The 15,953-nt window shown below is 35.7% G+C and overlaps 1 protein-coding gene across 3 annotated transcripts in view; it reads right to left on the reverse strand.

Moving 5' to 3' along the window:
* Positions 1 to 15,953, reverse strand: part of gpc6a (glypican 6a) — a 125,105-nt gene that overhangs the window by 58,798 nt on the left and 50,354 nt on the right. The window lies entirely within an intron of this gene.

Here is a 15,953-nt window from a genome sequence, read left to right on the forward strand (position 1 = left end):
TTAACCAACATTTCTTGACATTAGTAATTTCTAAAACTAATAATAATATTGATTATAAAAACAGATTTTAGACCACCCATCAACTTCCTGTGCTCCACAGGAAGTGCTACAACCCTGAGATGACAGGGAATAAAAATGATTGATCTGAAGGACTGACTTCAGCAGGAAAAAAAAAGTAAAGAATATTAAGCTTGACGTCTGAAATTCTATTAAAAGATAGGAGGGTAGAGAACAACACCTTTTGAGCTCCTGTTTATTAGCGAATGCTTGCGCTCATTTGCTGTTGTTACTTCACCGAAACCTCTGCATTTTTAAACAAAAAGATCAAGTAATAATGGATAGTAATAAAGTGCTTAAGGCAATTAGAAAAAATTGAATTGTGAAGATTTTACAAGCATAGAGATGTATTATTGGTCAGACTGATTTATCTCCATCTAGTATAACTGTCAGTGATGTTGTAGAGAGAAAGGGTAGAAAAATTGATATTATACTTTGACCCATGAATATAAATTCATACATTATCTCTTGGCTGCCACAGAATCAATGTGGGACGAAAAATATAAAATGACAGTTTTTTGTTTCAGGGCGAATGACTTTGTACTGGTTTAAACACACTCTTTTGATCTTGATAACCAAGTCCATCAAGTTCATTAATATCATTCTTTATATTGATGTTGCAGGAGGAGAATGTCGTTGAAATCATAGAACAGACACGGCATGGTAGAAGATCACTGAAGCATCAATAATCGGTAATTGTTAAATAAATAATTGTTTCATGAATCCATGCTGTAAAGATCATAAGATGTCTCGTAGTGCACAGATTTCAAATACTACTCCTTCAATTTTGTGACCAAATCAAGATGTTTTTTTTTTTAAGCAGCATTTCAAGGCTTCAAATAAAACCACATTCTGCTTTTTTTTTCTTTGATGATCGCAGCATGGTGCATCTGTACAAGCTTTGATGATGGGCCGTAAAAATAATAACGTCATTTTCCATTCAAGCTGTTGCGACCGACTGATTTGACCAATTCAAATCACTGTTGCTGTTTAAAACAAAAAAAAAAAGTCTAGAAGGCACGTTTGTACCATTTGTATCGTATCGTAACCCCCGACACTCAACCATACTTTACAAGTGGTCGGACTCTGGAGTCCAGATTTCCTTCAGTCCTCATTAGTTTTAACAACTTGTTCAGCCAAAACTCTCCATCACGCCACGGAAATGGAGTCGGCAGTGAAAAACAGGTAGAAAACTGGTCCCTAGTCACTCATTCTAGTTCCGTGCTGCTGAATGACCTGCCATTACACCTACATTTGTTTAAATATTGAAAGCCTTCAGGGCCCTTTTCATTCCATTTTTCCAATTAGGCCCAAGGACATGTAACCCCCAAGTGGATATCCCACCCGGAGTTATATCTTTGAACAATTTGCTGCCATACAGAGGAGGACAAAGTTTCATATGAAAAGGAACATGATATAAAAGATATCAGACGAGAGAATTCCATTCAAATATGATACCCGGAAACTGCCCACATTTCCAGCTTTAATTGGGAGCATATGGAATTGCATTTGTACATAAGCACTTTAAAAGACTTGTCATTTTTCTAATTAAAAGTGTCCAAACATTAAAACCTCTTTTATTCATAAGTTGAGTTGAGATTGAGGCAAAAGTCTAAAAAAAGGAACATTCCAACTATTCCCACTTGCATTTGTTAATCCAATTAATTTACTTTAAGAGCTGCAAAATGAGGATCGGGTGATAATTTGAAGGAAAATAAATGGGTCATGTGTTTTTTTTTTCTTTTTTCCTGCAGATGACACAGAGGGAAAGTTGTCGTGTGGAGAAGTAGAAACGGCCAATAGATAACTTGAGATAAATGAACGGTGGAAAACCTGTCTCGAATTGGTATTAGTCAGTTTTATCATAGTTATCTTTGACTTCACCTTTTTGACACAAAGAAGAAAATCCATTTCTTTTTAATCAAACCGAGGCTCATCCCTTTCTCTCCAAACGACCCGGATCCATTTGTGTCATCAGCCTCCAAACAATGCTTTTAATTTGTGATGGGCTGGTAAAGCTTTCATGAAACACTGTCATGTTGTTTAGGAGGTCAGTAGGTGGCGCCATCCGTTTCAAAATGACATAAAATGAAAATTGGATGTTTTAGAATTAGAACAGTTGGTATATTAGTGCAGAGACCGCCATCTAGTGGACTCTGAAAATAATGACACTGCTTCATGAAGCTTCATCAGAGCATCGCTAGTTTTGTTCATCCTGTATCAAACCACAGTCTCAGATCTCAAGATCACTTGTGGATGAACATATCAAAGGGGACGGAGAACTTGCAATCAAGTTGCCTCGATTTCGTTACAAAAATATGAGACGGGCTGATGTTCTTTTAAATTGGCTTCTCTCTGATGTCGTCTTATGATCACACTTGTTTTTATGTGAGCCGCTGCCATGTGATGTGTATTTGCAGCTGCGGTCCATTCAAAAGTCTTTTGTTAAAATGCTGCCTTTTCAGTTCAGTTTTTACTTTGATGTTTATTATTTATGCATTTGTGGAAGTTCGTGAACCTTCCGAGATGAAACCGATTTGTCTTTATAAAGAAACCTTTTGATTTCTTCTTCTTCTTCTTATGACTGTTGACCCTCATGTTGTTTCTGGGTCAATATGAGACAATACAAGGGATTACACAAACACGTTTGTTTGTCGGCCTTTGGGTCACCTTGACCCTGAGATAGCACAAGGGTTAAGGGTCTTAAATTGCAAGTAGGTTTTCTTGTGTCTGTGGTGTCGGGGGAGAAAATTAAAGTTGAAGTGAAATTTATTCGTCAATTGAGTGTTAACTTACAGCACTTCATATAGACCAGATGTTTTATTGTTATTTCATTCAGCTGGTGGAAACTAAAAGTTGAAGGCAATAACATTTCTATAACGGCATCTGTTCAGGTCTGTAAAAAAAACAAAAACTTTATGAAGATGCTTTTTACTTATTTATCACGCTATTGATCTGCTATTGAAATTAATTTTGGTTTGCACTTTGTTACCTCTTTGCACTTTGTTATTTTTATCTGAACTTTGTTCTTATTCTTACTTTTAAGACATTTCTGTACCTTCTATTGTCTGCTGTGATTCATCCATCCATCCATCCATCCATCCATCCATCCATCCATCCATCCATCCATCCATCCATCCATCCATCCATCCATTAATTACAGATCTTAACAAATAGCCTAATCTTCTTTGTGTGTGTGTGTCTCCAAACAGTTTGTAGATAATTTGTTTTACATTTAATGAATGGATACTTGTTAAAGATTATGAAAAAAATTGTTGCGTCTTCAGCTGGATAACATTTTAAAGACTGATTGATATTTCTCAGCTCGTCTATTTGTTCACGTTCTTCCACTCATTTGGGAGTTCAGTCATCCACCCCCACAGATTTGTCTCAATCGTTGGCGCTGTCGGATGTTCATGTTACTGTGTGTCTACCTCGAGCCATGAACCGAGAGTTAATATCATCTGTTGCAGAGGATTTAGACTTGAGCGAGAAAACATAATAATATAGTGAAGTGTGAATAACTTATGTATGAAAGTGAAGTGAATGAATGAATATATTATTCACTGTCTATTGATTTTATTTTTCTCTGAATCTGATCTTTATAAAATCTCAACAGGTTTCCATAGTGATTTTATTGTGATTTACTTGGAATTTTTGAGCCAAAAAAAAAATGTTGGACTGAATATTTATAGTGTAAGGGCACTTGAGATCAAGATTTATAAACTCCATAAAAAGCAAAACATCTTAGCGAAATCTTTGTTTTTTTTAATTTAAACATCAAGACAATTTCAACATAAAAAGTTAACTTTGGCATCCTATTTGAACAGTTTGTGTAAAAGGTAGCTATTTTCTTTCGCCCCAGAAATAATATTTAGTTGTATATACAGTATAAAGTGGTTCATCTAAACCTCTCAAATACAAGATCAAGATTTGGTTTTAATCTTTGTCCTTATGTCTTGTAGAAACTCGATAAATCCCCAAAAAACAAAAGTTGTTTATCTATTAAGAACATTCTTGACTAATTCGTTCCATATTTCAAGCATCGTAGGAGAGCGCAGGAATGATTTCATACTTGTGCAACGGTCGACTCCTCAATATTGCACATGTGTTCTTCTCGCAGGCGGCTAACTAACAAAAAGAGCAAAATCCATGTTCGCCTAAAGAAATATGTGCGAGTGTTCCTGACCTTGGATAGCAGGCATCAGACCAGCACCTCGGCTTCACTTTTCACATGTTTCTGTCTTGCCAAACAAACTTGTTAAAGAAATGCCAAAAGCATGAAAATGTTGCAGCAGCTTCTTTATTATGGTTTATGGCACAGGCGAGGTTAATCTAGCCCTGCTGTAAAAATCTACATTTTCAGCTTCATCATTTTTTTCTTTTAACAAGTTTAATAATGATAATCAACAACGTATATGTTCACAAACTGACGCACTCTTCCCCTTGATATGACAATGAACCTCTAAACTGACAGACAACACACTAAACTTTAGAAAAAGAAGACCAGTTTATATGAGTTTAATTTAAACCAGGTACCTATCATTAAGGAGCTGCATGTTCACCAACAAGTAATGGTATAAAAACGCTCAGATAATTTCAGGAAATGCTGAAAATGGGACAAGCAACAGTTATTATTACAATATTCGGGAGTTCCATCTGGATTTTGTAAGTTTTTTTAAAATAATAAATATTTTATTTGTATGGCCTGTAAACCAGGGTTCTGCTTCATGATACAAGGCCCTCCAGACTTCCTTCGCTTATGGTTTAGACCAAGTCGGGGCAGAGCCCTGAGAGATAAACCATAACTGAAGTCAGGCTGGAGGGCCTTGCATCATGAAGTAGAACTGCTGCTTACACACCCTTGTGTTTATAGAACTCGGAAAAGAAATGACAAAAAAAAACAAGAAGGATCTGTCTCGCCTGCAGTTAATACAAAACTCTTCAGCGAGAATTCTGCCCAGCTCTAGTAGAAGAACTCACATTTCTCCGATCCGAAACTAGCTGCCAGTTTCTTTCAGGATATATTTTAAAATTCTGTCTTTTACTTTCAGATCTATTCATCGTCATGATCTTCCTTACATCACTGATCTGATCCAGCCTTACTACTCCAGCTCTGGCTCTGAGGTCTGTGGATCAGAATCTACTGATGGTTCCTGAACACGGTTCCCGACCAGAGGAGAGAAATCCTTCCAGGCTGTTGCTCCTAAGCTTTGGAACGATCTTCCTCTCTCTCTGTGTTTGATGATCTACTGACTCCTTCAAGAAACATCTTAAGACAATCTTATTTGTGCAGGCTTTTCCTTGATTTTCTGAGACTCCTGTGTTTGTCTTATGTGTCTTGATCTTTCAAAGTACATAACTCTAACTGTTTATTGTTTTTGATTGTTAAAGCGCTTTTTGACCCTCGTCTGAGATAAGGCGCTTTACAAATAATTACTTACTTGCTTACTTACTTCGTCTTGCTGCCAAGCTAGTGTCATCGGTGGCCTGGTGGTTAGTAGTTTTCATGTTGAGTTAAATTCCTAATTAGTAAACTTCCTTTTTATTCATGAGAAGGCACATTTCTCGAGTAACTTCTTTACATAAACATTTAATGTTTTAGTGCTTTTATAGTTTTACTTTTATTTTTTTTATTTTTTTAGAAATACAAACATCTGGTTAATACCCTGACCTTTACATGACATATGTCGCAATACATATATATTTTTGATCATTAATAAATACTTGTAATACTGTGATCTTACCAAATTACAAACTGGCAACTATATATGTATGCGTGTGAAATTGTGATTAAAATATTCCATACAACAATGAATTAAGTCTTAATCCCTTTGCAGCCAATTTGGGTTTATAAAGAGACAAAGAAAGAATTCTCTTCGCGTTACAATATGTATTAAAACTGAGGAGAGAATGTCCTACCTTGGAGCAGCACTAATAAGGAGATAATTCCCAGCATGGGAAAAATAGTCTTAGATCCTGCTCTGCTCATCATCATGTCATCTCAGGGGGGAAAAACCAGGACAGAATGTGGGCTGGATCTCTTTTACGCCTCATGAAATTAATTCCAATCATTTGGGACTGAGCCTCTAATTACAGATTAAGTGAACACTAAATCAGATCGTGGTAAAAATGTTCACTTATCTGTTACACAACCAAAGATTTATAAATGGAACATAGTTAAGTGCAGCTATAGATCTGCAACATGACCCTAATAAGAGCAGTTTGAGGAGATATTTAGCAAATTATTTTTCATTTAATTAGTTCAGCAAAATTGAATAAATGCAATAATTAATTCATACTCAGTCCATTCTAAGTTTAAGAACATTTACATGTGGAAACTTCATTGCAATCCTTTAAAAAATATTTTATATTATATATTATATTTTAATTTTAGTGCAAGATACACTTGACCATGAGGGACACAGGCTTCTATTATTTTACAGTTTTTACAGCCACAAATTCATACAAAATTAATTATACTTTTATTTTATCATTAGCTAACTGTCATACATTCTGTCAGTGAGAGTCAAGGTTGTACGGATGATATGAACTGTATTTTTATTAATTTATTTAATTCATCTTTACGATGGGATCCTTTTTTTAATCTGATAAATATATTTAATAGTGTTTGAACAAAATACTGACCAGTTAAAATATATCTTGAATCCTTATTGAACATCCATCCTATAGTTTAAAAGCAAATTGTTAAAACATATGCAGAAGTGAAAATTTGTTTAACACGGTTCATATTATGAGTTTGTTTAATATCATACAAACGTTTAAAAAAATCTATTGTTACAATATTGTTTATGTCCGTATGTACCAAAAGCAAAAATATTATAATAATTATAATTGTAATAAAAAACGACAATTTATTGTGATGTCTCTTATTTTTATTTGATTTCATTATTTGATTTTATTCATCTAATTCCATCTCAATTAAATGTATTTTTATTCATGTGTTTTATTTGTCATCACCACAGTGATGCTGTTTATCTTTGCAAAAATCCTGCAAATACAACACATGCAATACACTTTTTCTACATTCTTATACTATTCTTATAACTATAAAAACAACAACAATAATAATTTTAATGATTGTTATTATAAGTGTTTATTATTATAAGGGAGGGAAGGGGTTTTAGGGGAGTTTAAGTAATCGTGGAATGGTTTTGCAAATTAAGATGCATGTACGTGTCTTAAATGAACAATGACTAAACAATTGTTACTTCTAATCTTTAAAATGTAATGAAATGTGATGGAACTTCACAAAACTTTGACTCTAAAAATGTGGATTATTTGTTCGTTTTCCTTTTTCAATATCAAGAGACTGAAGCGTTCTCTGAACTTTGATGACAGTGCGTCTTCTCAGGATGACATTGATACTGTACAGGCTTACGAGATCCATCCTCCTCTCACATATGATGTATATCACAGCTCGGCTGACAACATCAATACCAGGCTCTCATAATTAAATGTGCCCGCTGAAGGATACAGAGCAAAGGGAGGGGGATTTCTCGGCGGCCATCAATCATCACAGAGTGGCAGCTCATTTAAAACATCTTTAAAATTAAAGTTGCACCAGCCACAGCCTCTTACCACCAACAATTGTTTTCTGACAGCCAGAGTGAATCTCTGCAGAGATGTCTGGGCGAGAGGTTGAGTGTGCCGGACTTTTATGAGGGCGAGCTGACAAAGGGAATTTAAAAGGAGCCTGCTCTTAAAAACACATCACTTTGGCTTCGGCTGAAGCTCGATGTTTGCAGGACGGAGGAAGAGACGAGGGGAGGGAGACTCACATAATCGGCCGTGAGTCATAAGGACGTCGGTTATATTAGGAGGTCGGAATGTTTGTCGACATTATTGTCCGTCTGGCACTGAAATGTCTCGATCCAATCATGATTTGATAATAAGGTTGTAACACAAAAAGATCTAAGTTTAGGGGCTCTAAGGGGCTCCTTCAGACAGACGGACAGACAGACAGACTACAAAAGACGTGAATCAAAGGAAATAACACAAAGAAAATGATGCAAAGATTAACAAAGAATAACATCATCCTTTCAATACTGCCCCCAAACTCAGAATTATACAATCTAATAGCAAGAGGAATGCATGAGTCCCTGAGTCTATTAGTGTTGCATTTGGGGAGGAGCATTTGTGCTCCATTTACTGTTTCAGAGAGAAGGGATGATGTTGTTTATGTAAACCTTTGTATCCTTTTTCAGATCTTTGTGTATTTCCTTTGACATATGCTCTTTATCTTTGCACTTTACTCTTTTTATTTGCACTTTGTTCTTGCTTGTATGAAACTTCTGTAAGTAAGTAAGTAATTAGTATTTATATAACGCATTTCCAGACCAGGGTCACAAAGCGCTTAAACAATCAAAACAATACTCGATAAAATATATACTTTAAAGTTCAAGATAAACCGATGACAACACAGGAGTTCCAGAAAATCAAGGAAAAGCCTGAACAAATAAAAATGTCTGAAGATGTTTCTTGAAAGAGTGAGTGGAATCCATCAAGCACCTTCTATCTTCTGCTGTGAACTGGAAATTTCCAGAAGGAGATCTCCAGAGGGATTAATAAAGTCTAATTAATCTAATCTAATGTATTAAACTTTAAGCCTAGAGAGGCAAACCCACCCCGCCAACTTGTTTTATTTCTTCTGCCAGATGGTCGGATCAAAATAAAAAAAAGAACAAACAATTGTTTGCCACAAATTTTATAAAGTGGTTGTTGTTGGAGCCATTAAGCAAAAATAAAGGAGCTTAAAGTTAAAAAAATAAAGTCATAAAAATCAAGCTAAACAACATAAAGTTATTGTTATATTGGAACATATAACTTTTTTGTGATATTCTGATCCACATATTCTTTTTTTTATTCACCTTTTATGAGTAGCAATAAAATTCCTAAAGATACGACAAAAACAGAACTTAAAATGAGTAATATAAATAAATTCAAAACAGAAATGTGAGTTTCTAAATGATCTCGGGCCTCATGAGAGCCACATAAATACAGTGAAAGGGCCAAACTTTGCCCAGGTCCGATATAGAGACTTTTCAAGAGTGAAACTGATGAAGAAAAATCCTTCTTTGGTGAAGGCTGACGAACATAGAGCAAAGCAAGATCGGTCGATGCTCCGAAAATGAAAAGATAAAAAATAGCATCGAACTTTTGGTAAATGTACAAATTTTTTCTGCCTTTGACTAAAATTCTGAAAATATTTTGGCCCCTTTGTGTGACATAGTTTGACACCCCGAAGTTTGGATGACCATGTCTGAGGTTACAACACTGCACCCCCCCTCAAATAAAAGGAACCCCCCCCCCTAAAAAAACAAAACAATATTTTAGAGACATTTTGTTGTCATATAATTAATGAAATATGGAATCATTCTATGTTGTGAGGCTCACTTTTAGTGACCCCACTTTGATCCCCTGCAGTGAAACATTTCTAGAACTGCAACTGTGGGTAACAAAAAGAGTGACGAAAGGGTTGGTGCAGGAGGGTGCAGGGGGGTGTGAGGGGTGGAGGGTCCACAGAGAAAGAGTGATGAGGCTGTCAGAGGGCAGAGCAGGATTTCTGTGAACTGTGTGAGGTGAGTCGCTGACTGGCAGCTGTGGCAGGTGATGTCATCAGGGTGTCAACACGCGGATCGGTGAGGAATTGTGCTGTTGTGCCGCGTTACGAGGTGAAAGATCACAATCAGGTAGAATCAGTTCTGCCAGTGCAAGTGTTGGATGTTAGCTGTGATATTTAAGTGATGAAAAATGGATGAAGGTACTGTCATTTCTGCTACCAATTGCACCATTTTTAACAACCACTAGGAGGCACTCTAGCAGAAAAAGAACATCCACAGGTGCAAGACGCTATTTCTACGGAACAATAGGGGGCGCTAGTGCATTTTGTTTTGATTTTGAACAATACAGTTTTGCATCATACACATGATGAATGCATCAGATGCAGCTCTTGAGTCAAAGGTAATCAATCCGGCCGTTGAAAGGGGATGATTGACGTATCAATGAATCAATATGGAGATGCTGAAGAGACGGCAGCGTAAAGAACGGACTTAATGCATTGAGACGTCAAAAACTTTCAGAGGGAATACAAGCTATAAAGAAAGATACATACATGACGGTGACTGTAATGATAGGCTAGTCATTTTAGGGTTACCATATTTTTTTTTAACCCTTGTGTAATCTCAGGGTCAAGGTGACCCGAAGGCCCGAAAACAAATGTGTTTGAGGTATCCCTTCACCTTGACCCCGAGATAACATGACGGTTAAGGTTTCAATATCTTGTAATAGAATGTAACAGCAGTTTTTCAGATGCACTTTATAGTCCAACATGTACGGTAAAGGGTTTTGAATATGAGTGAGTTAATGCTGCATGTATTGCATTGAGATTCATACGAAAGGACACACAATAATAGATATAAAGATGAGAAAAAATAATGTTTTAACCTTGTGAAAAGAACTCTATCACAAAGAATTTACCTCATCTTGAACTTTCACGACGTTGGACATGAATCTATTCAGCTTGTTTCTGCTTCTTCTTTTTTTTTTTATTTCAAAGAAAAAAAAAGTGACTAATGAAGAAGCATTTTGGATGAGGAGTGAAAAGTCGTCCCAAAACTCTACTCAGTCCAGTCAGTCGCTTCGCTTTTGGAACCCAATTGATAACCACGACGTTGATGAATGAGAAACTACTGGCAGAACATTTTGGAATGCAACACATTTCTGCCCCAAATTATAGATTCATTTACACCAATGTTTAATGAGAGTTCACGACACCATCAATCTGAATTATTTCACCATATAATTTGGAGACTCACTCACACACACTCACATGCACTGACACACAATAGAGGGATTTTTTTATTCCCTGAGAAGAAGCACGTATATACTTTCAGCGCTGTTATTAAAGCCTTACACTGTGTGCACTCAATTTAAAATTACACACTCTGACTGCATTAATCTCCGCACAGGAATAGATACATACGCCCGGGCGACAATTCAAATGCCAAGAAGGGAAAAAAATGGTGATATGTGCGCTTTACTTTGTAATTCGCGAGGAAAAGCAGAGGAAGGTTTTTTTTTTTTTTTCTGATAAAATCTGCCGCACTGCTCCTGAACGAGCTGCACCGTCGAAACATCCAAATCTCGACAGTGAATTTATTTTTTTTCCTCGGCAGGTTCACGGTCGTGACAGGAGAAGGTTCTGGAGATGAGCAGCTCACTGTGTGTTCGTCATTAGCGGAATTAATGCAAAGTAAAGTTTGTGACAGAGGGATGTGGATTGGATGTTGGCTGATGATTCTTGACGGAGATTATTTCCTCATTTCTCAGTGCGAAAACCAAACAGACGGAGGCTGATGGAGAGAAAATGATGAGAGTGTCGGTGCTGAATGATTAAAGAAAAAAAAAAACTGGATAATCACAGACTTTACTAAATAATCCACATCTCAAAAACTGAGAATAAAAAGTGACGATAAATACAATTTGATCATATTCACGACTGTGTTTGTATCTTAGAGCTGTGATGTTCATTCGCACGTGAGCAGAAGGTGCCTGATAAATCATAAGAAGCAGAATACTAGAGCGAAAATATCGCACACGGAACACCATCCTTCTTTTCTTGATAATGCTTCAATAGATCTTGTGTTTCCCGCTGTGAGCACATTTTGCAATCCTTTCTAAAACACCACCAGTTACTGTCAAACAGTCCAACAGATCAGCAATCTATTTGCCTGCAAAGCACTTTGAAATTTTTTTCCTCAAATGAAATCTGCCTCATAAATAAACATGGAGTCTTCTAAAGCAGAACGGTTGATATGGTGAAAGTACAAAGTGTCACGATTAACAAAAATACGCTGAAGAGATGTAGTCAGGGACACGAAGATTAGCACAGTCACTGACAGAAGAGGCCGAAGAGCGGAATTCAATTAGTCATTTAGCCGCTGATTCCATTGAACTTGTTGTAAGCGCGATGTCAACAGAGACGCCACAGAAGAAAAAAGTAAAATTGTGTTTCATACATTTGCAGCAGACTTTCAGTTTTCGTAATTTTTTCTCACCATGACACTCACTGAATACATTATTCGTTATCGATTATTATTTTTAAATATCTCATTTTTTATTATAAAGGAAACCTTTCAAAGAATTTGAATAATTATAAACTTTTAATGCAGAGAAAGGTCATGAGATGAAGGAATAGTTGACTGTATACAGACGATATTACTTTTTAATGAATATAGGATTTCAAATGAGACTTTATGAATTTTATTGTCAACCAAAGGTTGACATATTTAATAAGTAACACAACTGTTGTATTTGTCACTGAGTCAAGTCAAATGTATTTAAAAAATTCCACCTTTAAATAAATATATGAATGGCAGTGTGTATTTGGAAAATCCATTGGAAAATATATTTGAAAAATCCATTGGAAAATATATTTTAAACATATATTTGTAATATATATTTGTAATATATATTGGAAACATATATTTGTAATATATATTTGGGACATATTCGAGCCATATATTTCAAACATACATTTTGAACATGTATTTGTAACAAATATTTGGAATATATATTTGTAACATATACTTGGAATACATATATGACCAACAGCAAATATTTTAGCTCAAATCTAACATTAAAGTGAACCTTTTCAAATAAAAATATCTTTCGTAACCAAAAATAAAGCACAAAAATGCTCACTTCAATTATCCAAGAATTGAAATATTCATTTCCTTATCAAGGACATATGTTTCCTTTTGATAAAACCTTCAATTTAAGTCAAATCTTAATTTTGCCCTTCTCATAAATGGAGTCTATATTCGGCATTGTTTATAAATACAGGATTTCAAATGAGACAATTTAGTTTTTATTGTCGACCAAAGGGTGACGTATTTAACAAGCAACACAACTGTTGTATTTCAAACTGATTTAAGTCAAAGGTATTTGAAAAATCAAACCTTTAAATAAATGTATGAAAGGCGGTGTCTATTTGGAACACATATGTTACCAATAATTAATATTTACGGGCTCGATTACAACATTGAAGTGATCGTTTTCATGTAAAAAATGTTTCGTACCCAAAAATAAAACAAAAGAAAATGTGTGTTTGTGAACCATTTGGATGATTAGAGGATCTATGTTTTCACTTGAGAAACACTTAAATTTAAAAACACAACTTAATTAGATGTGTCCATTTGATTGTATAAATTACATTTCCCGAGTTGCAGATTTAAACCATACATTTGTGTCCACCCCACTGTAAGTACCCTTTTAAAATATAATAATCTTGGTCTTTTGGCATTTCCTATCAACGCTTCCCGCAGAAGGTCGACCACCTTCACCTTCGCCTACTTCGCGCCTCCTCCCTCGTCACACGACTTCTCTTCATGTCCTCTTTATGCACCTGAGCCCATTAGTCCACCCTAATTAACCCAATTCACGTCTTTCATAACCTTCGGAGTTTCACCTATTTTACAGCTGAATATTTTATTGGGAGAAAAAAAGTGTAAAGCCTTGTGTTTAAAGCATTTTATCTCGGTTCGCACGCCTGCTGTCTGAACTTTTATTCCATTATGAGTTAGCTACACAAGGACTCTTCCTATTGGCAGCTTGACTTTTTTATTCAATACACTTAACCTACATATAGCTTCCTACTGCAGAACCAAACATATCCACGAGCAGTGACAGTAGCATTTAAAGAAATAAATAATGATAACAGGCATATTAAAATCAATGAACTATAGCCAGGATGGCCGTTGTAAGTATCATTCCCTTCCTCAGTAAAAGAGAACACACTTCCATAAAAGAGGCATCGATTCTAGCATCCATTTACTTCGAATGCACTGTTGAAGAAGTTAATTGAAAATACATTACAAAAGATTTTTTTTAACACACTCAAACCTGAAAAATAGCTGTTGCGGTCCACTTTTCTTTGACAGTATCTACAAGCCATTAACCTAAAAGGGCAATTGTTCAAGTACAATTTTTATAAAGTATTGGACGACATGAAAATCTCTGTTTGGCCTTTGAGCCCAAAGATTTGATTGTTTGCGGTGTTTTAGAAAGGTTATTTAAGAAAGAATACAAGGAGAAAATTGATTCCCCAGTTATTCTTCTTCTGAATGGACGCCTCTAAATGACTGTAGTAAAGATGGCGGACACTTCCTTAATTTCCGGGACTCCTGTTTTTGTCTTATGTGTCTTGGCCTTTTAAAGTATATATTTTAACTGTGTATTGTTTTGATTGTTAAAGCACTTTGTGACCCTGGTCTAGAAAGGTGCTTTACAAATAACCATTACTTACTTACTTGCTTACGTACTTACACTTGAGGTACAGACAAATGACAATACAGACCAAAAATACCTTTTAATGTACTTTTCATTAGCAATGTACTAATGAAGCTTCACGAAGCAGTGTCCTAAATTTTAGAGGTCAGTAGGTGGCGCTCTCAGTTGAAAAAAACAATGTGATTTCACTTTTTTCATGTTTTAAGTATTTTGTACAGTTTAGAACAGGTGTGGGCAATGCGTCGATCGCGATCTACTGGTCGATCGCGAAGCTGTTGCGAGTCGATCGTGTGATTTAATAAAATATGATATACGAAAATAGTAAAGAGAGCTCTGATTCACTGCTGTGCATGTCAATCAAATGGTTATTGCGCCGATTGGTTGACAATTTGATTGACATGCACAGCAGCCAATTAGAGCTCCTGCCTCTTCCACTGAACGCATGGCAAAGTTCATATGAATCAAGAATAAAAAGAGCAAAACTTGCAACAGTCATTTTACGCAATTCAGTAAAACGATATAGAATTATAAGCTTGTTTAAAAAATATATATACTGTATATATCGAACAAAATAATGCGCGTTTGATCGCTACGAGAGTCACAGAAACATGACGTCAGTCACATCAAAGCCAAGCTGCAGGTTCCAACCTTTGGTGATCGCGTCCTTAAAACACACTTGTATTAATACAACATCACATGATGACTATTTGTAAATTACCTTTATCTCACGAATATAATAAGAATACGCAGAAACCCAAACACGTTAAACAGGTGCATGTGAGCCACACATTCTAATGACGTCAGAGACGATCAGACAAAGCGATTATGATGATAAGTTACTGGTTAACAGTTTCTATTCTCGTTAAACTTCATCTGAAGATGTTTTAAAATTTAAATAATCCACTTGTGTGATTCATATCAGACATGTTTAAAATTAACAAATATAAACTGTTAGTTTTAATTCATGTTTTCATTTGTTTTTGTTTTTTCATGATCACAGAAATGGAGAAATTTAAGTCTTGTGCTTCATTTAAATATGATGGACGTATTGAAACGGAATCATGGAAAGGGATGAACCCGTCTGAATTCTTTGTTGATTTTGATGAACAAAGGAAAAGGGCTTGAATTCGTGTCAAGCACAGATTCTTACACATGATTTTTTTTGTGCACCATTTGGGTTCGAATGAATGACCATTTTTAGTAGGAAATCAATGCAATTCTTAGTACATACGAGTCTGAACTTGTCTGCAGTGGAGGATGAGATTTAATACAGGCTGACACTCAGCTTAAGACCAGGTCTCGTGGATCTCATGGACATTTTTGGAAGTTACTCTCAGAGGAAAAGTATCTTCTTATGAGGAAATATGCTCCTCACTGACTGACTCTAGTTATTTATGTAAATCAGTATTTCTATGAAGATGATTAATTCCACACATCCTTCCATCATGACTGATTATCAGTCCATTCACTTCATTCAGTGCAAGTCATCTGAGTGAAGTATGTAATTACTTACGTTGAGCAAATTTGATGAAGGTAGATCTTTTGAACTTGATCATTAGAAAAGTAGCTCGCAAACTGAAAAA

Source organism: Callionymus lyra, chromosome 6 (assembly GCF_982586985.1).
Source record: "Callionymus lyra chromosome 6, fCalLyr1.hap1.1, whole genome shotgun sequence".
NCBI classification, from domain to species: Eukaryota; Metazoa; Chordata; class Actinopteri; order Syngnathiformes; family Callionymidae; genus Callionymus; species Callionymus lyra.